The sequence below is a fragment of the Onychomys torridus genome, chromosome 6, assembly GCF_903995425.1.
Source record: "Onychomys torridus chromosome 6, mOncTor1.1, whole genome shotgun sequence".
NCBI classification, from domain to species: Eukaryota; Metazoa; Chordata; class Mammalia; order Rodentia; family Cricetidae; genus Onychomys; species Onychomys torridus.
Window position 1 is genome coordinate 32,611,955 of NC_050448.1, and position 21,558 is coordinate 32,633,512.

The 21,558-nt window shown below is 42.5% G+C and overlaps 1 pseudogene; it reads left to right on the plus strand.

Moving 5' to 3' along the window:
• The first annotated feature begins 6,720 nt into the window (after positions 1 to 6,720).
• LOC118586345 lies at positions 6,721 to 7,172 on the plus strand (annotated as a pseudogene).
• Positions 7,173 to 21,558: the final 14,386 nt, after the last annotated feature.

A 21,558-nucleotide genomic window follows, 5' to 3' on the forward strand; every position in this document is an offset into this window, starting at 1 on the left:
TTTGATCTTAGCCATTCTGACAGGTGTAAGGTGGTATCTCAGAGTCATTTTGATTTGCATTTCCTAGATAATTAGGGATGATGAGCAATTCCTTAAATGTCTTTTAGCCATTTGAGCTTCCTCTGTTGAGAATTCTCTGTTTAGTTCTATAGCCCATTTCTTAATTGGACTGCTGGGCATTTTTGATGTCTAATTTCTTGAGTTCTTTATATATTCTGGATATCAGCCCTCTGTCAGATGTGGGGTTGGTGAAGACCTTTTCCCATTCTGTAGGCTGTTGCTTTGTCTTGTTGACTGTGTCCTTTGCTCTACAAAAGCTTCTCAGTTTCAACAGGTTCAATTGATTGATTGTTTCTCTCAGTGTCTGTGCTACTGATGTTACATTTAGAAAGTGATCTCCAGTGCCAATGCATTCAAGACTACTTCCTACTTTCTCTTCTATCAGGTTCAGAGTAACTGGATTTATGTTGAGATCTTTGATCCACTTGGACTTAAGTTTTGTGCACGGTGACAGATATGGATCTATTTGCAGCCTTCTACACATTGACATCCAGTTATGCCAGCATCATTTGTTGAAGATGCTTTCTTTTTTCCATTGTACATTTTTGGCTTCTTTGTCGAAAATTATATGTTCATAGATGTGCAGGTTAATGTCAGGGTCTTCAATTCGATTCCATTTGTCCACATATTGGTTTTTATGACAGTACCAAGCTGTTTTTTATTACTGTAGCTCTATAGTAGAGCTTGAGGTCAGGGATTGTGATACCTCCAGATGTTGTTTTATTGTACAGGATTCTTTTGGCTATCCCGGGTTTTTTGTTTTTCCATATGAAGTTGAGTATTATTCTTTCCAGGTCTGTGAAGAATTGTGTTGGTAATTTGATGGGGATTGTGTTGAATCTGTAGATTGCTTTTGTTAAGATCGCCATTTTTACTATGTTAATCCTGCCTATCCATGAGCATGGGAGATCTTTCCATTTTCTGACATCTTCAATTTCTCTTTTCAGGGACTTAAAGTTCTTGTCATATAGGTCCTTCACATGCTTAGTTAGAGTAACCCCAAGGTATTTTATATAATTTGTGGCTATTGTAAAGGGTGGTGTATCTCTGATTTCCTTCTCAGCCTGTTTGTCTATTGTATATAGGAGGGCTACTGATTTTTTTGAGTTGATGTTGTATCCTGCTATGTTGCTGAAGGTGTTTATAAGCTGTATCAGTTCCTTGGTTGAATTTTTGGGGTCACTCATGCATACTATCATGTCATCTGCAAATAGGGAAAGCTTGACTTCTTCCTTTCCAATTTGTATCCCCTTAATCTCCTTATGTTGTCTTATTGCTCTGGCTAGAACTTCAAGTACTATATTGAATAAGTATGGGGAGATGGGACACCCTTGCCTTGTTCCTGATTTTAGTGGTATTGCTTTGAGTTTCTCTCCATTTAATTGGATGTTGGATGTTGGCTTGCTGTAGATTGCCTTTATTATGTTTAGGTATGTTCTCTGTATTCCTGATCACTCTAAGACCTTTATCATTAAGGGGTGTTGGATTTTGTAAAATGCCTTTTCTGTGTCTAGTGAGATGATCATGTGGTTTTTTTCTTTGAGTTTTTTTATATGGTGTGTTACATTGATGGACTTTCATATGTTGAACCACCCTTGCATCCCTGGGATAAAGCCTACTTGATCATGCTGGATAATTGTTTTGATGTGTTCTTGGAGTCTGTTTGCCAGTATTTTATTGAGTATTTTTGTCAATGTTCATGAGGGAGATTGGTCTGTAGTTCTCTTTGTTTCTTGCATCTTTGTTTAGTTTAGGAATCAGGGTAATTGTAGCCTCATAGAAGGAGTTTGGTAATATTCCTATTCTGCTTCTGTTGTGTGGAACAATTTAAAGAGTATTGGTGTTAAGTCTTCTTTGAAGATCTGGCAGAATTCTGCACTGAAACCATCTGGTCCTGGGCTTTTTTTGCTTGGGAGACTTTTAATGGCTGGCTGATTCTATTTCCTTAGCAGTTATTGGACTATTTAAGTGGTTTATCTGGTCTTGATTTAACTTAGGTATGTGGAACCTATCCAGAAATTTATCCATTTCTTTTAGATTTTCCAGTTTTGTGGAGTAGAGGTTTTTGAAGTATGACCTGATGATTCTCTGGATTTCCTCATTGTCTGTTGTTATGTCCCCCTTTCATTTCTGATTTTGTTAATTTGGATGCTCTCTTTCTGTCTTTTGGTCAGTTTGGATAAGGGCTTGTCTATTTTGTTGATTTTCTCAAAGAACCAACTCTTTGTTTCATTAATTTTTTGTATTGTTCTCTTTATTTCTATTTTATCGACTTCAGCTCTCAATTTGATAATTTCCTGGCATCTGTTCCTCCTGGGAGACTTTGCTTCTTCCTGTTCAAGGGCTTTCAGGTGTGCTGTCAAGTCACTAGCGTGAGATTTCTCCAACTTCTTTATGTGGGCATTCAGTGCTATGAATTTCCCTCTTAGCACTGCTTTCATAGTATCTCATAAGTTTGGGTATGTGGTGTATTAATTTTCATTGATCTCTAGGAAGTCTTTAATTTCATTTCTTCCTTAACCCATTGGTGATTCAGTTGAGCATCATTCAGTTTCCATGAGATTGTAGGTTTTCTGTAGATTTTTTGTTGTTGTTGTTTGTTGTTGTTGTTGTTGAAATCTAACTTTAAACCATAGTGTCTGATAGAACACAGGAGGTTATTCCAATTGTTTTGTATCTGTTGAGATTTGCTTTGCAGCCAAATATGTGGTTGATTTTAGAGAAGGTTCCATGGGGTGTTGAGAAGAAGGTATATTCTTTTTTTGTTCAGATGGATTGTTCTTTAGATATGGATTAAGTCCATTTGAGTCATAACATCAGTTAAGTCCATTATTTCTCTGTTAAGTTTCAATTTGGCAGATCTGTCTAGAGGTGAAAGTGGAGTGTTGAAGTCTCCCACTATTAATGTGTGGGGTCTTCTATGTGATTTAAGCTTTAGTAATTTAGTAATTTTAGCTTCTTTTTCATATGTGGGTGCCCTTGTGTTTGGGGCATAAATGTTCAGAATTGAAACTTCATCTTGTTGGATCTTTCCTGCAATGAGTATGCAATGTCCTTCGTCATCTCTTTTGATTGATTTTAGTTTGAAGTCTATTTTGCTGGATATTAGGATGGCTACACCGGCTTGCTTCTTAGGACCATTTGATTGGAAATTCTTTTCCCAGCCTTTTATTCTTAGGAGGTGTCTATCTTTGAATTTGAGGTGTGTTTCTTGTATGTAGCAGAAAGATGGGTCCTGTTTTCGTATCCTTTCTGTTAGTCTGTGTCTTTTTATAGGTGAATTAAGTCCATTGATATTAAGGGATATTAATGACCAGTGATTGTTCATTCCTGTTATTTACTTATTTATTTATTTTTTGGTGGTAGTGTGTGTGTACTTCTCTTCTTTGGGGTTTACTGCTGTGGTGTTATCTAATGCCTCTGTTTTCGAGGGTGTATCTGACTTCCTTAGTTTGGAATTTTCCTTCTAGTGTTTTCTGTAGGGCTGGGTTTGTGGATAAGTATTGTTTAAATCTGCTTTTGTCTTGGAAGGTCTTGTTCACTCCATCTATGATAATTGAAAGTTTTGCTGGGTACATTAGGCTAGGCTGGCATCCATGGTCTCTTAGTGTCTGCATTATATCTGTCCAGGTCCTTCTGGCTTTCAAAGTCTCCATTGAGAAATCGAGTGTTATTCTGATGGGTTTGCCTTTATAAGTCACTTGGTCTTTTTCCTTTGCTGCCCTTAATATTCTTTCTTTATTCTGTACATTTAGTTGTTTAATTATTATGTGGTGAGGGGACTTTTTTGTGGGGTCTAGTCTGTTTGGTGTTCTATAGGCTTCTTGTATCTTTATAGGCATTTCCTTCTTTAAGTTGGGAAAGTTTTCTTCTATGATTTTGTTAAATATATTTTCTGTGCCTTTGAGCTGGTATTCTCCCTCCTCTATCCCTATTATTTGTAGGTTTGGTCTTTTCATGGTGTCCCCAAATTTCTTGGACATCTTGGGTCATGACTTTGTTGGCTTTAGTGTTTTCTTTGACTGATGAATCTATTTCTACTGTATCTTCAACACCAGAGATCCTCTTTTCCATCTCTTGCATTCTGTTGGTTATACTTGCATCTGAAGTTCCTGTTCATTTACTCAGATTTTCTATTTCCAGCATTCCCTCTGTTTGTGTCTTCTTCATTTTTTCTATTTCCCTCTTTAGGTCTTGGACTGTTTTCCTCATCTGTTTCATGCCTTTTTCATGATTTTCTTTCAGAGATTTATTGTTTTCTTCTGCTTTATTTGTCCTTTCCTCTAGTTTTTTATAGCGTTCTTCCCATTTTTTGTTTGTCTGTTCCTCCACTTTATTTTTGATTTCTTCTATATAAGGCTCTAGCCTCTTCATGATATTACTTATAAGGCTGTTTTCTTCTTCTTCCATTTTGTGATGTTCAGGTCTAGCTGTTGGAGGAGGGCTAGGTTCTGGTGATGCTGTATTGCTCTTTATTTTGTTGTATGTACTTCTGCCTTGATGTCTGCCCATCTCCTTGTGGATTCGTTCTTGGTCTTATCAGTGCACTTGGTCCAGAGAGAGCTGACAGATTTAGGGAGCCTCTCTCTGGTCCAGATGGAAGCTCTGGTTCAGATGGGAGCTCTGGTCCAGATGAGAGTGCTGGCAGGATGGGAGCTGGGGGCTGGTCTCTGAGTCTCAGGAAGTCCCTGGGGGCTCCTTATCTTGTCCAGATGGGAGCTCCTCTTGTCCAGATGGGAGTTCCAGGGCAGGATGGAAGCTCTGGTCCAAATGGGAGTTCCAGGGCAAATGGTAGCTGAGGGCTCTTGTCCAGATGGGATTTCTGGGGCAGGATGGAAGCTGGGGGCTGGTTTCTAAGTCTCCAGAAGTGGCTGGGGTCTCTCTGGTCCAGATGGGAGTTCAAGGGCGGATGGGAGTTCCAGGGCGGATTGGAGCTGGGGGCTGGTCTCTGAGTCTCAGGACGTGGCTGGGGTCTTGGGCAGATGGATGTGGGGGCAGAGTGTGGAGGTTGCAGGGTCTTCCTGAAGTCTTGGAAAAGGGGAGCCTTCCTGCAGGGCCCGCCAAATGGCCAGAAACTGGGGCCTAGTTGGGCAGGTCCTCCCAGAATGGCTGGTGCCCAGGGGTTGGACCTAGAGGCGGGGCGGGGGTGGGGGGTGCTCTCTGACTATAACCCCAGGCACTCACTTCTGGTCCAGATGGGATTTCCAGGGCAGGATGGAAGCTGGGGGCTGGTTTCTATGTCTCCAGAAGTGGCTGGGGTCTCTGGCAGATGGGTGTGGGGGCAGGGCATGGCAGTTTTAGGGTCCACTAGAGGGTCTTGGAGAGGCGGAACCTTCCCGGTGGGAATGGGTTGTCCTGCCCTATGGCCAGAACCTGGGGCCAAGTTGGGCAGGTCTTTTTCAGAATGGCTCGTGGCCAGGGCTGGGACCTAGGTGCGGGCCTCTCTGGTGTGACCCCAGGCACTCACCTCTTGTCCAGCACTTTTCATCACCTTCTTAAGAGAGCCTTTCTGGGATTTGCTATTTGGACCCTCCTTCCACAAGTATGCCAAACCCAAGAACAAAGGCTGTAAACCATAGTTTGTGCTTCAGATGAAAAAGTCAACAACCAAATTGGGTGAGGGAGAGATTGATTACTCTCCGTGCATTAATCACTGGAACCAATCGTCGGCCTCCTCCTCCATTCCCTTCTCTTTCTCTCCAGGACGAAAGAATGAAACGGAGGGAGAAAGAGTGTCTTTCACCAAGCATCAGCCCCGACAGATGAAGCGATTGGTGAGGAAGATCCACTAATGACAAGGACTGCCTGTAAAGACAATGGGAAAATGATTCCCAGGGCAACCCTGTCCTGCACAGTGCTGCGGTACACATGGTAATGCTGCCTAATAACTCACCTAAATTAAACACAAGCTTCTAAGATTCCATGGTGTAGGAAGAAATACAGTTTTCCCCTTGACTCTCAATTCCTAAAATTCTTGGGATTTTTTTGCAATTCTAAGGCTGTGTCTTTTATACAATCACGATGAAATTAGGGAATCTCTTTCAGGACATAAGCCTCTGGCCAGCAAGACTAATCATGATTAAAAGATTGTAACTTTTTGGGGGGTGGGGTTGAGACAAGGTCTCACTGTGTAGCTCTGGCTGTCCTCAAATTCATGGAGATCTGTCTGCCTCTGCCTCCCTGAGTGATAGATAGTGCAATCTCCATAAAACCAAGAACATAACTTGCTCTGAAAGTATCCAGGTCAGTAAACACACATTCCTGGGGAAGTGTGGAGGTCTGGACTCTTCTCCCGTGCCTTGGCTTCAGCATGTCTTCCATTTGGCTTGTCTTGAGCTGTAGTCTTCAAAATACATTGATAAGTATGCAAACTGTTGAAATTTTTTTTCCCTTTTTTTCAGTTAAGTGAATTATTCTAGCAGAGGATTGAACTGGAGGTGGGAATGGCTGGATTGAAGAGAAAGAATCTTTCTGGAACTGAGCCTTTAGCCTGTAGGGTCTGTGGTGACTCTGGATAGTGCATTCTAGAACATTCATTTGGTAACTGAAGATCCACACTCTAGCTCTGCCCTAAATAAAAGTTACCTTTGCCTTATTTCCTCATGAGTAAAGTAAGGGGAATTTGTTGGGAGATTAAAAAAAATTCAGGAGGTGGCAAAGATGGCGGACAGAGGCGGTCATGTGAGCAAGAGCAACGGGAGCACGGGGAAGGGGGCAGTGTCTGCAGAACAGGTAATTGCTGGCTTTAATTGCCTTCGGCAGGAACAGAGAGGCTTGGCATCCAAAGCAGCTGAGCTGGAGATGGAATTGAATGAGCACAGCCTAGTGATTGATACACTGAAGGAAGTGGATGAACCCCACAAGTGCTACCGAATGGTTGGAGGGGTGCTGGTAGAGTGGACCATCAAAGAAGTTCTGCCTGCCTTGGAGGGTAACAAAGAGCAGATACAGAAGATCATCGAGACTCTGTCACCGCAAAGGGGAAAGAACTCAATGAATTTCGGGAAAAGCACAACATTCATCTTATGGGGGAAGATGAGAAGCCAGCAGCCAAGGGAAACTCAGAAGGGGCTGTGGCTAAGTCCAGCTCAGCAGGAGTGCTGGTCTCTTAGGAACTAAGGACTCTGCACTTTTTTTCCTCCCTGACTCCCACTTCTAATTTCTTTTTTATTGTTGTTGTTATTATTATTTTCTCTGCTATTGTAATATTTTTTGTTAATTAATGTTTTGGTCAGAAAAAAAAAATTCAGGATGGGCCTGGATACTCTGGAGTAGGTTCATGTTTACTATGTTTCTACCTACTCCTTAGAAATCAAAAGTCATTTTCCTTACTTTAGAAATGGGAAAATGAATTATATATAACTGGTTTGGCCTTTAAAAGAAGATTAATAATTTCAGATATGAAGCTTGAGAAATAGTTTAAACCTCTGGAGAAAACATTCTTCTGAATTATCAGGGAAAAACCCAATTAACAATATTGAAGAGGAAACATAATATGTCTGTCAAATCTTTAATTAAATTAGAGTATCACTTGTTTCTTTTAAGATTACAAACTGTACTTTTTATGAAGTAGAAGTAGTTTTTCGGCCTCTTAAAAATGTCTCTTGTTTTATATAATGATTTTTAATAATAACTTTTAGAAAATTATTTATTATTTTGAAATTTTAATGAAAGGGTCTACAACTCACATGGTCAAAATAAATATTGCTAATAACCCCCAACTCCAGTGCATATTTCTTAATCCTACACTAATGTTCAATCCATTTTTTTCTGGAATGTTGTTTTCTTCCAAAACTAGGTAACAATTTAAAAATAATTCCTTAGGGTATTAGATGTAATCATTTGTGCACAGTGAAGCTGGGTGGAGAAAAGCTAACAAATTTCATTATCTGCAAGAGCTGCCCCATAGTGTTGAATTCTCTGTGGTCCTCAGCAGGGTCATAGTAAGAAAACAAGGCTAGATACCTTCCTAGGGACGATTTTGAGAATCTGCCAGGGGCAGAAGGTGCACACAAAAGTTCTGTCTCAGAAAGAAAACCCGGATGGGTAGGAGGCAGAGTCACAGTTCTGAAACCCGCTGGCACTCTGGTAATGTTATCTTGCCAGGAAGAAATATGGTTGCAGGAAGAAGTCTATAGTGAGCAGACCTTGGCATTCCAAGTGATCCGGAATAACATGAGTGAGCCACACACGACCAGGTGAATGGATTCAGGGGTGCATTCAAGGTTTCCCTGAAGAAGCAATTCAGTGGCTCCTCTCTGCCTGAGATTTCCTGCTGGCCCCTGCTCACTGTCTGCCTATAGGCCTTGGATTTTGGATTTGCCTAGCCCTCCCCATCCCAAGTAAGTTGTACACATGTCAAGTCCTTGCTGCAAATCTCTGGAGTATGAGACTTGCTTCTCTGAGGACCTTGGATGATGGAAGGGTTTAGGCAATTGTTTGGTGACAAGGACTGACCACCTTTCATTAAGACTAACCTAACCTTCTGAACCAGAATAATGAAAATCCAATGTTAAAGCCTATGTAATAGACGACCCTAATAGTACCTGTCTACAGAAACATGAGCTGTCTGCTTTTTCTGCACGGTAAGCACCCAGACTGCCAGTCTGTTATGCTTCTCCTACTAAGCAGCCACATGACATACTTAACGAACAATTCTAAATAAGATATGGCTTATTCTCAAATAAAATGTTTGTGCAGGAACTGGAGAGATGGCTCCATGGTTAAAAGTATTTAACTGTTCTTGCGGAGAAACTGGATTCAAGTCCCAGCACCCACATGTTGGCTCACAGCTGTCTGTAATTACAGTTCCAGGAGACCTAATGCCTTTTTCTGGCCTCTTCAGGCTCTTGCATATATATGTTGCACATACATATACTCAGGCATGCACACATATGGCTAAAAATAAATAAGTAATTTTTTAAAAGTTCCTGCAGAACAAAAATATTTTAAAAGGAATAAAATAGCTTAAGAGTAAAAATTATTGAGAGATTGGTACATCAGGAAAAACAGACACATTCAGACATGACTCCAGTCTATGCACTGAAGGTCAGTATATTGGTTGGAACCAAAACCCCAGACTAGACAAAATGATATACTATGCTTTCTAATGGTTCTGAAAGGGTACTTAACCTTCTTTTTCTCTCTTGCTGGTGAAATTCCAGCAATCACTGTGGATGTTTGTGAGCCGTGTCTGTAGATCACAATGTTAAGACGGATCAAGGAATAAGATCGCTCTCTGGAGGTAAATCCTCTAATCCAGACAGCTAGCTGCTTCCCAATTGGAGGTAAATTGACTTAGTGATTGGGTTTGGCGTCTATCAGTCATTCTGACATCCATGGAGTACTGTGGAGCGAAAGCTCCTTCTCCACAGGAAATGACTTTTCTGCTCTTCTTATCCTTCCCCATCTACAGCCAGGTTAAGAGAGGGCATTGACACAGGTGAGCTCCCGGGAGAGGGGCTGATGGGAGACCTCTGCAAATAGACAGGTGAATGACTGGCTCCAAAAGCGTGCTATACACAGTCTTTGATATGAGTAACAGTCCGCAATCTGAGACTTGGGGAACGTCAGTTTTGCAGCCTGGCAGAACTCACAGATGCTGCCTACCAAATACTTGATTAAAAATGGAAAACTAGTGGGTTGGGTTCCAACAGTTTTTGCTTGAGTTAAAATGTTAGTATATTATAATAATGAGGCTTTTGCAAGAGAGAAACACTCACTCCTAAGGACCCTCTTTATCATGGATTATTAAAAAAAAAAAAACTCCTTGGTTTGATGCCATGAAAACATTGTTCATTTATAAAGATTATTGCTTTAAAATCTTTAAATAAGTATTTGTTTGAACAGATTGACCATATACAGCTTAAGTTCACTTGTGCAAATTTCCAAATACAATACAAGAGGGTTGTTTGTTTCTTTGTTTTTAAAGAATTTTAGGTGTAATGTGGTGCTGAGACAGTTCCAAAAGAAAATTATGGAAGTTTCTCTGTCTAAAAAGAGAAATTTAGCCAGGCATAGTTGAAGATACACATCTGTACACCTAACATATGGGAAATTGAGGCCAAAGAAATGTGAATTCAAGGCCAACCTAGGTTACTTAGTGAGCAGCTGACTCAAAAGGAGGGAGGGAGGGAGGGAGGGAAGGACGAAAAGAGGGAGAACAGAAGGGAAGGAGAAAGGGAGGGAGGAGAGAGAAGAAAACAGAGGAAAAGGACAGAGGAGGGGATGGGGTCGGAAAGTATGGGTGGAGAGGGATGGAGGGGAGGGAGGGGAAGGGAAGAAGAGGAGAGGAGAGGAGCCCAAGGCTATGTGTCCAGACAGTCTCTCTAGAAAGTATTGCAGGACAGGAACAGGAGGGTTAAGCCTTCCATCCCCAGGTGACTATATGCTTACCTCATTCCTCAGGACTACACCAGCTGGGTGTGTAAAGTTCACAGAAAAGCACCCTACCATTAGGCAACTTCCTGCTGTCTTTCCACTTCAGAATGTGCTAAGATAAAGGTACTTTCCCACTAACTACCTGGAGAGCTGCTCTGTTTATCCCAGCATTCTTAAAGGGCCTGTGGTAGGGCTTTGGGTGACAGAAGTCTCTCATTGCCCAGTCTGTGCCAAGAGAGGGGGAAAAAAAGGGAGATGAAAAAGATTCAAGAGAGCCATGAGCAATCAGATAGCTTTTAAATTCTGCCTGTCTGTTAACACAGTGGGGCTATGTTAGCTGGGGTTTCCAGAGAGCCAACATCATGTTCTCTCTCTCTCTCTCTCTCTCTCTCTGTCTCTCATCTATCTGCCATCTCTCTCTCTCTCTATCTATCTATCTAATCTATCTATCTATCATCTATCTTTTATCTAATTATCAGTCATATAACAAGAGACTTAACTCACAGAAGGGCCATGCAATTATGGAGCTGGGCAAGTGATCAAGGGTAGGTAAGCAGGCTGGAAATTTCACCAAGAATTGTTTATAATCTTAATTTCAAGACCAGCTACAGATAGACTCTTTTCCTCTTTGAAGGCCCTCATTCCTTTCTTTAGGGCCTCTGACTGATTGGATATAAGTCTTCCCAGCTGGTGTAAAGTAGGCAGCTTTTCAATAGGAAAATTTAAGTATCAGTCAAAAGTAAATAATTCCTTCATGAAAATATCTAGAACTGTACTGAGCCAAACAACAGGGCACAATGTCCTGGAAAATTTGGTACATAAATGACCTTCACAGTGGCACCTAAATGACCTTCACAGTGGCAAAGTCTTTAGAAAAAATTTAGAGTTTTGAAATTGAATTAGTGTTTGCAAATTGTACCTCAGGTGCCTTCAGAATAGAGGGAACTATTAAGTTGGGTAAAAAAAAAAAGTTTATTTTGGCTTTTAGTTACTCTCACTGTGTGACATCTTAGAGCCTTGTATCTCTCCCTGTAATGCTGTGTAATCATGTTCCTTTCCCGGATCCAGTGCAGCTTAATAAGTCTGAAATCGGGGCTGACCAGGGCCTATGGTAGTTGCTAGAAATTCCCGCAAGGTCCGCTCGATGAAGGCCGCTCTTGAGTTATAAGGAAGTTAAGGATTTGACGAGTAGCAGCGACAGTTTCACAGCTGCTCTGTCCTGATTGTGTCTTCTTGTCACCTGGTGCTGTGTGGCAGCTTCTGCCCAACATCCTATCCTGGGCCAGCTGGAGATAAGTACAGCTCTTCCGGGGAGGTGACAGGTCCCTTGCTTAAAGGCTAGTTAAAAGAATATGATTGAATGAAAGTATATTTAAAGGAATAAAAGCAAAAGTGACTTCTGGGGCTTCTATTGTCACCATTAGAAAAAAAATCCTTCAAATTAATTCAAAGTTACAGTAATCATGAGACTAAATAGAGACTTTTAAATATACTGCATTCAGTACTGTTCTGTGCTTTTGGCGGGGATATTAAATGGATATTATTTCAAGATTATCATTTAAAAGCTGGGGTGTAGATCAGCAGTAGAGTACTGTCACTCCTTTCTTTCTGCTCCGGGTTTAACAAGAATCTTTGGCTGATAAAGGGTTTACTCAGTTGGAAGCCTGGGACAGCGCAATCCACGAGCATGCACAATGCTCTGTGGGAAGAGGTGCATATTAGCCTGCATGTTGTTCAGTGTGTCATGCCACACTGAACACATCAAATGTCACCATCATGAGTTGGCTGAGGGATCTACTTAATGTGGTCTTCACCTGGGAACGAAGCTGACAGTGTGGTCACCATGTAAGTCATTGCCAGTTACTGAGGCAGAAGAGAAGAGAGTTCTGAGGGTCCCACACTGGCAGTGAGTGACATTTTTTAAAAACCACATTGCCCAGAACTAATTATATGGCCTCACTCATCCATAAATGAATTAGAAAATGCATCTTCCATCTGCCCAGGAGGAGGGACTGAGCATATTTAGGAATGGATTTTAATGACTGTCATAATACTCCCATCTAAATGCTGGGTAATTTCCTCATATCCATTACTTTTCTCTTTTCAGCATCTCATTTGGTGGCACTCCCGTCCATCTACCCATGCAGTGCCCAGAAATCAAGACTTAAGACCCAACACTCCCACTCCAGGGTCATCATTGTATAATAATCCTCTTATTATTTCATTAAGTTATTTGTAAATATAATTTATAATCCACTATGATATGATAAATACCAGCATATTCTAGAAACGCAATTGCCAATGCAATTCGATATGACTTCTTTAACATTTTTAAAGCAACTTCAATGAGCAAAATATTTAATTACATGTGGCAATGAAATATGTCCAATTATAGTATATTTTCTAGGTGATTTAGGTTATTATTGTGAATGAGATGTATAATGCCAGAAGAATGCCTCACATATCTGGGCAAGGACAACTGAGAAGAAGCCATCCTAAGTGAAGTGAGATTTAGTTCCAATTCCCACTAGCAACAAAATGAGAAATAAGAGAGAAGTGGTTGCCTGTGAACCTGATAGAATGCATCCCTGCTCTGGCCTCTCTGGACATAGAAGAGGTGAGGGAAGGGGAGGGGGAGGTATGGGAGGGCAGGAGAGGGCAGGGGGGGAGTGGAGGGGAGGTTATTGTTGAGATTCCTCAAAGAAGGTTAAACCCAAGCTTGGCGCCTAAGACAGCCTAACACCACATGGGGAGTCACTTCCCAGTTGCTATTACAGCCTAGAAATGCACAAGAAAGCCCAAGTCCATGACAACAGCCTGAGCAATGTGGATGGTGGTCCTAGTACTATAGCGCAGCAGGGCTCAGAAGGTGCCCGCCCTTCATGCAGTTAGGCCTCAGACAATGGAGGTGGAGTTGGTTGGGAGTAATTTTGCATTGTAGTTATAAAAACAAGAGGAAAGGGTATTTAAAATAACAATACCAAGCTGGCTGGTTAGCTCAGTTGGTTAGAGCGTGGTGCTAATAAAATAACACTATCTGTATGTATATTACTAAGGCGACTCCAGTAGATGGTTAAAATTACATCGTTTTTTTAGAAGAGGAATCCTATGCTCAAATTTACATTTTACAAGTATCGCTCCAGGAGTTAAGATGGGCCAGGAGCAGTCGAAAACTAATTAGAAGATTCATGTGAAAGTGCACAGGAAAGAGAGTAATAAAAGGTTTACTACAAACAATCATAGCCAAAAGGGAAAGGAGAGGGGACGGAGAGATGGAGGAGGTGGGAACAGGAGGTAACAGGGAAGAGGAAAGAAGCTAGGCCGTGAGGAAACACCCAGTGTGACTAGGAATTCCGGAGAGGCAGCAGACTGCCAGGGAGAGGAGGACAGCGAGAGGCCACAGTCGGGGGACAGGTGGGGCTGACACTCAGCATTCTCTTCTTCATCTCCTTGACCTCCAGGGGCAGAGTATGTTTAAGTACTTAGTGGTATCTTTCAACACAAGACTTTGTGCCGCTTAACAATTTTGTGCCTTCATTTTTCTGTCATTGAGACAATAATGATGTTCTTGGATAAAGAAATATGAGGCAATACTGGGGAAGCCCTTTGAGAACCCAGGCTGCTGCTCAAAATAAATGACTTTATAAAGTATTGATGGATATTTCCAGTTTACGGGTTAACCCGAAGAAAGACAAAGAAACAGTTTTGTTTGAAAAGACATCTTTCCCATGTGATTCTTTTCGACTGATTGATGGGTGAGGGGACGCTGAGAATGGAGAAGGAGACAAGAGGGGCTGAATGATAATGGATGCGCTGCTAGAACCGGTCCTGTGTCGAGTGTGGAAAGCAGACAGCCAGTGATTAAAGCAATTCGAAGGCATCATCGGGCCTTGTTCTGGGGGAGCAGGTTCCATCCCTCACTATCAAGATGATTTATGGCTGCCGCCGACTCTTGCCCCGGCACATCACAGGGTTAAAGCAGAGCTTAGGAACCATAGGCAAGCCCGTGCACTCAGCCCACCCCTGGACTCAAACAGGGATGCAATGCTGGGTAGCAACAGGAGCCCATAACAAACTGTTCCAGGAGACAGAATTAGGCTGTCTCAGAGCTGCTGCAAGGGGCAGGTAACAGGGCTGCGCTTTGTGCCAAACACTTTGTAAAATGAGGTAAGAAATAGATGAATGCATCATTAAACAGTATACCCAAGCCCCGGCGAACATAGGAGTCCGTCCGCCGAAGCCTGGATGAGCCACACAAGCTCATCACTACATACAAAGAAGAGAGGATGGAGCCAAGTCAACTCATTGCTTTGAGGGAACTCAGTTCCCTCCTCACCTGCTGTTCTATAACGGAATGCCAGCGTCTGCAAAGATCCACTTTTTCGTTGTGTGTAGGAGGAAACAGAGGCTCCAGAGGCTGTCTGAGGTACCCCGCTAATTGACGGCAGGAGCGAACGCCAGCTGCCCCTTCGACTGCACCCACTTGATTCGTCACGTGCATTTAACATCTTTCCTCAGGAGCTAGCCAATCAGTGCACATTGCCAGACAGGCTGTGCCACTGTCTGCAGGGGACTGAGAACAGGTCCAAAGGAAAAGCAAGCCCAGAAGAGACTTTCAAAAAAAAAATGGACAGTAAGGTTACAGGAGTCATAGTGGTGAATCCTCTGTGTTTGGCCCACGGGGAAGGGAAGTACAGTCAGCTGATTCAGTTTCTCGGAGCAGGACCACAGGGAAGGCAGCCCTGACCCTACCAGGTGAACATGCTGCTGTGGAGCTTCCTAGGTTTCTTGCTTCAGACTCGACTCTGTTTATGGATTTCTTCCACTTGTGGACATTCACCCTTCTGCCTTCCCAGAAGGCTTTGTTTCCTGCAGAGAGTAGGGCTCACATTCATAGCAATGACTTTCTGTAATCATTACAGAAACCCTAACAAATGCCCAGTTCACAGCTGCCTCTGAATGGCTTCACTTTGTGGCTGTATCTATACATTTACTCATTAAATTGTGCATAGCATATCACTCAGGAGACTTGCTTCTGTGTTCTGTCCTATCCACTACTCTCTAGAATTGTAGTGACTGTCTGGTGTCTGACATTATTGTATTGTCTTTTATTGTTTTCTATGGCCAACCACAACTCGTAGCTCACCAATTTAGTTCTGACTTCTGCCATGAGTGGCCATTCCACTCGTGGGAATGTGAGAGGTGCTATGAACGCACAGTGGGCTTGTGAGCCCACTTCAGACCCCAGGCCTGCACTCACCACACCTCCAGCGCTTAATTAGAATCAGGGTGTTTGGGAGAGAGAGATGAGCCTCTCCATTCTCTTTCGGAGGTGAAACAGCATCACTAACATTCAGAGTGAAAAACATATGCACTCCCAGTTTCTCCCTGATCTACCCAGCTGGCTAGATGCATGGGATTTAGATTCCCGTCCTATACTTCTACTTGGGTTTCTGAATTCTTGTGGGGATGCTAAACTGGTTCTGAATCCTGCTCCAGAGGCCCTGCTGCTCCTAATGGAATTGAAGGAAGGAATGTCATCGTTATCAGTTGGTATCAGTGCTGATGTTTCATCTTGTAGCTTCTTCCAACAGTTTCAGAGCTGCTGTCAAAGGAGAGAAATCCTACACATACACACTTGAGGAGGCTCATCACAGTTACCTCCCTCAGTTCTCAGGAGGAGCCTTCCAGGCCCTAGATCTGTTTCTTAGCTACTTTCAACTATGCCCCTTGTCTTTGACGCCTCACTTTATCTGACCAGTGGGTCTGTCCGCTCTCCACATCTGGCCTCCAGGTGTGTTACATGACTTTTTCCGGGGAGGCACAAATAAATGTTTATTTGCCACCAAAAAAAAAAAGAACTCCATTGACAGACAGAAGGAACAGTCCCATCCCATTTTTGCTTGGTGTATCAGGAAGGCTACTGGGATTATTTCAAGGACATGTATGACTCAAAGGCACCACTAGAACGCTCAGCCAGCTTGAGTGACCACTCACTGCATCTGTGGGACTCCTTGTACAGCTTTCTGTCAGCTCCACAAGAGGCCCTTGCCCAGCACTCATCCTCCACTCCTAGAACCTGATGGAGGGACTTGCAGGATCCCTATGAGTTTCCTGAACTTCCTGTGTTGTATCTTAGGAGCCCCATTCTGCTGGGGCAGGGTCTTACTGCCTGGAAGGCTCCTCCTGAGAACTGAGGGAGGTAGCTGTGATGAGCCTCCTCAAGCATATACGTGTAGGATTTCTCTCCTTTGACAGCAGCTCTGAAACTGTTGGAAGAAGCTACAAGATGAAACATCAGCACTGATACCAATTGATAACCATGACATTCCTTCCTTCAATTCCATTAGGAGCAGCAGGGCCTCTGGAGCAGGATTCAGAACCAGTTTAGCATCCCCACAAGAATTCAGAAACCCAAGTAGAAGTATAGGGTGAGATTCTAAGTCCCAGGCATCTAGCCAGCTGGGTAGATCAGGGAGAAACTGGGAGTGCATGTGTTTTCACTCTGAGATGTTAGTGACGCCACTTTACCTCTTGTTAACTGAAAGGTTTTATTTTTCAAAAGTAGCTTGTGTTAAACACATGCACAAACTAATAAGGCATTGTGTGCATATTGCTCATGAATAAACACACTTGCAAAGGGCTTTGTTTTTAAACTTACTGTGATATGTGATCGAGCACTGTTTTAATTAACACCTGGATTAAAACCTAAATTTTTGAAACATCAGATTTTCCTTTTGATTTAAAAAAAATAATATGATTATTTGGCTTCTACTTATTGCTTCAAAAATATAGTAAAAAGAATTATGCTTTACAATTGCAAATATTTTATCATTGTAGCCTTCACACATTTGAAAAATAAACACACACACACACACACACACACACACACACACGAGTGAAACTCCTATTGGGGAAGATAAATGTTCTTTGTACTTACCACATGAACTCTGTGTGTGTGTGTGTGTGTGTGTGTGTGTGTGTGTGTGTGTATGTATTCTATAATGGCTCGGGTTCCCAGGCATAAATATATCTGACAACATATTAGTCTGAAAAGAGACAGACTGTCTACAATGATGTGGGGAAGAATGAGAAAGTTGAACCCAGCTGGAGAACACATGTACCTTCCAGAATGCTCTCTTTAGCTAACCTTACTCATTAGCCAGGAGTGTCTCTGAGATTTAACAGAAATCACTTCTTCCTCAGGAGACAAATGGCTGAAGAACACAGACACAGCCACTTAAGCTTTCTCAGGGATGTGGGATGTGCCTGGTAAGTGCTGCCCACCTGTGTCAATTTCATGCTGCTTCTCTTGAACAACTATTAGCTCTGAGCACTTCAGTTTAACCTTTAAATTGAAGGTGGGTCATGCTGAGCCATGCTAAGGAACTTTGCTGTCAGAGTGCTCAGGGCATTGGACGCTGACAGCCACAGAGTTCCATCTTACTTTCTGGCTGTGCTGGTTGGGTGGCACACCCGTGTGGCTTACCAATCATCTGAGAGGGACAGAAATAATTATGCTTTCATTTTCTTATCAAGCTCGCCCCACGCAAAGGTCTCAGGCCTCTGTGACAAGCATGCACAGGGAAGCCACAGTATCTTTGTGGCCAAAGCGGGTCACTCTGTCTCTGCTTGTCACCTCTTTGTTCGGGATTTAATTAAAATGCTCTGAGAAGGGAGATGTTGACTGCAAATGAGTCACTCTTCGCTGAAGTCATTCTGGCAAGTTAGCGAACAGGCCTGAAATAAACCTCAACTGAGATGCATACCTTATGGTTACTTCGTATTCTGAGCTGCCTAAGTGCCTGTCTGGCTCCTGTGCCCTAGGTGAGGCCATGGAGAGGTAGGAGGGCACCATCAGAATTTAAATGTCCTCTTCTTTTGGCCTGAAAACCTCTCCCACCCCTTCCTACCTCTAGTTAAATCCTAATCACACTTGAAACTTTCGCTCAAGTGGCGCTTCTGTGGGGCCTCCTGGTCCCCATTTTAATCAGGCTCCCCTCTCACAGTCCCTCACTGAACACTATGTCATGCATTCATTTGCTAGCTTTCTATACTTTTCAGACATGTTTGTTATGATTTGGGTATGAAGTGTCCCCCAAAGATCAATGTCTTCAAAGTTTGGTCTCCAATGTAGTGATGCCCAGAGGCAAAGCTTTGGACTCTGAGGGCTTTTGACCTCATCTACAGATTGGTCCACTGATGATTTATAACCCAATGGGGATGTTGTGAGGAAACTGACACTTAGTAGGAGAAACCTAGTTGAAAGGCGTGTATCACTGGTAATGTGCACTTGGAAGCCAGCCTGTCTCTCTCTGGCATCTCTCTGTCTCCATCCCTCCCTCTCCTCTCTCCTCCCCTGTCCTCCCATCTGCCGTGAGGTGATCAGGTACACTCAGCCACATGTTCCCCATGATAATGCTCTGTCCTCACCCCAGTACAGAAACCAAGAGCCTAATAATGATGGACTGAAATAAAACGATTCCAATGTTGTTTTCAACATTTTCAGCCCAAGAGGCAGCGTACTTAGAAAGATGGCACAAGGCAACAGATGTCAACCTCCATTGCTCATGGTTGGGATTAGATTGATCAGTTGGAAACCCTCATGTTGACCTAGTTACTTTCTTTGGCTAAGAACAAGCGTCACATGAAAACAATAAACAAGAAATCCATTCATTACCTTATAAATGCAGATGGTTTGCCTGGCGGCCTCCATCAGATTCATAGGGCCGATGAGAGAATCCCTGGTAGAGAAGCATGCAGGACTGTCGGCGTCAACAATTAGAGAGGGATGGGTGTCTAGCTTTGCCAAATATCATAACAAATTCCTTGCTGGAAAAAGCAGTATAAATTGGGAAATAAATGATGAAGATTAGTACTTACAGTTGGCCTATTAAAATGCCTTAATTAGTAATGGTTCCCAGGGAGGTCCTAAGGGTATGGCATATGTTCCATAGAAATATAAATTAGGAACTTCCAGGCAGCCTATGAAATTAATTATTTTCTTTAATTCCCAGCAAATGGTCTGCCTCCTACTTTACAGAATTAGCTGCCAACAAGTAAGACTTTAGCTTCATTGCGCTGTGTCTACAAAACTGGCTGGCGTTTACCTGGAGAAGATGAAGCATCTTTGTGTAAGATGCCTCCATCTGTGTTTGGAAACCCATTCTCCAGACCTACCTCAAACCACCTTCCCAAAGAGGTTCCCTTTCCTTTATCCTGACACTCTTCATTCTTTGTCTCTCTAGCTTTCTGAACTCAACTTGGGCTTGAGAGTGGACATTTTTAGCTATGAGCTTCTGGTCCTTATATCAAGCCTCTTGCCCCACAGAATTCCTGGAGGATACTCCAGTTCATGGTATCCTGAATTAGATCTTTATCTGGAAGTGACTCCTCCATTCCCTCCCTTGCCAGGTCCTGTGGCTCCCGCTTTGTGCTGCTTCTGATCAGCTGTTTCACGCTATACCTCTCTTGTCTTTTCTTTTTCTTTTTGGTTGGGTTTTTCAAGACAGGGTTTCTCTGTGGAGCTTTGGAGCCTGTCCTGAAACTCACTCTTTAGCCCAGGCTGGCCTTGAACTCAGAGAGATCCGCCTGCCACTACCTCCCGAGTACTGGGATTAAAGGCGTGCGCCACCGCTGCCCGGCACCCCCTACACCTTTCTAACACACTCTCCCTTTCCTGCTTCCATCACGTCCCACCTTCCTTCTCAGGCCCCTGTCTATCTTTACCCTTGACTCTTCTTGCCCTGTATCTCTTAATCTATTATGTCTTTTTAAAAATGGTGCAACTTGTTACTCACTTCTTTTACACTTCTCTGCTGTTTCAAAGGCTGCTTTAGAATTATACTTGTCCTTCTTGGTATGACAATACAGCTCTTTGAAATTTGGTCTCTTTTCTCTCCCAGACAAGCACAACGGTCCCTTCTCTCAATGGTCTCCATTTGGTCTTGCCCTCGGTGAGCTTCATTTTCTTTGCCAAAGAAGTTGGTTATAACTGATATATAGTGATACCCTGTTTTATATATTTGTGAGCTTCTGTCTGAAAGCCTCGCAAGCATTCTTAAACATTAGTTGAGATGTTACGTTGCACATTTTATTGAACAAATGTGTCATTTGAAATTTTTTTCTGACTTTTTAACCCTTCTCCATTTTAGGTCTTGAATGGGACTACTAATAATTTGACTTGTTGATAGCAATTGCTGCCACAGCAAGTAAAATAATGTCCTCAGATTGTTAAAGAATAATAACGCCAGCTTAGACGTTCATCACTGGCATTACTGTCACTCAAGAGAGGCTGGTTGAAAGCCATGTTTATAAATGCTTGGAAAAATCTCTATTCATGGGGCTTTACCACACAACTGCTAAAGGACTTGGGTCAAGAAGACAATTAAACAGAAAACAAGTAATAGAATGCAGTGAGCAGGTATATTTCCCATATTTTGGTAAATGAAAATTCATAACGGTTGTAAAAACATATAACAGTAAAACTGAGAAACCAAAATATCTTTTTAAAACTAAAATTGAAAGAAGAAAGAAAAATAGTATAGACGATGGAAATGGGAAATCAGAGTGAAAAAATTGCAACCATCTTTGTATTGTTTGCAAGATAGATGTTAAGACAGGAAATTTACAAAACTGTGCATGTATTAAAGGATTAAACTAATCACAAATCAGTAAAGAAAAAAGCAACAGCCATTAACAAATTCAGCAAATAAGAGAAAGCAAGGAAGGAAGAAACTAAAGAAACACAAATAGAATGCACGAAACAACGTGACAAAGCATGACACAAATTCATCGTGAAGCTTGGAGCGAGCTGTCAGTTTGTTAAAATATTAACATTTCATATGAAATGCTCACGATGTCAAAGTAATGCTGAAAAAGAAAGGCGGCGTTGTATTGACCTCCGCTGAAAGACGCCAGCACACAGGGTGAGCCCGGACAAATGAGAAGGGGGAACCCGCGTACAGGTCAGCAGGATGGCTCAGTGGGTAAGAGTGCCGCCTGAGGACAAGCCATGGAACCCACAGGGTGGGAGGAGAGAAATGACTGAGGAAGAAAGATCAGGCAAGTCTGAAGGCTAGCCTGGGCTACAAGATGAGTCCAAGACTAGCCAAGGCA